This window comes from Corapipo altera, unplaced genomic scaffold (genome assembly GCF_003945725.1).
Source record: "Corapipo altera isolate COAL_440 unplaced genomic scaffold, ASM394572v1 45, whole genome shotgun sequence".
Taxonomy (NCBI): domain Eukaryota; kingdom Metazoa; phylum Chordata; class Aves; order Passeriformes; family Pipridae; genus Corapipo; species Corapipo altera.
Genome location: NW_020884877.1, coordinates 3,562,028 through 3,562,771, shown reverse-complemented (window position 1 = coordinate 3,562,771; position 744 = coordinate 3,562,028).

The window sequence follows — 744 nt, the reverse complement described above, 5'->3', positions numbered from 1 at the left end:
TCGTTTTTCACCCCTGCGCAGCTCACCTTAAGCCTTTGAAAACTAACCAGCAAAAAAGAGAAACTGACTCACAGCTAACTATGGTGAATTATTCCCGATTAACTGTTTCAGCATGAAACCCAGCAACACCTCCCACTCGATTTCTGCAATAATGTTTTTCAGCACCTCCTGGACTGAATCTAAGTATTTACAGCAAGCTTTGCGTAACATATCTCATCTATCCAATCCTGCCCGATAAGCCCATGAGCCATCAACAATGGAAGGCGACTACTCCATTGTGTGAAAAGACAGGGAAAAAAAGAAAAAGCCCTAAAGGGCTGTGCTCATACCGTGTCTCTAGGACTGAGCGCAAGGAACAGATGTTTGTCCCCACACCCCCTTGAAAACTCCCCATCGCACAGATCTGTAGGTCTACATATTACACCGACACACTTCCTGGAGAAATACGCCGTGTGAAAAGTTTCAGTGCTTGTGCTTTTTCTTAAAAAACAATTAGCTCATTTTCTTACTTTCTCATATTTGCAAGAGGGCTTTTTCCAAGCTGGGTTGTTTTTAAACAGCAATAAGCTTCCATTCGACCACAAGCCAAACCTACACTTGATAGATAGCTGTGAGAGGAGGACCTGAACTGCAGATACACAACAAAACTCTTCAGAATGTGGAAGAAATCTGGTTTGTATCACCGGATTCAATATGATCAGAACCACAGAGTAAAGATGCAAAATGCATTCTAAAAGCCTTTCT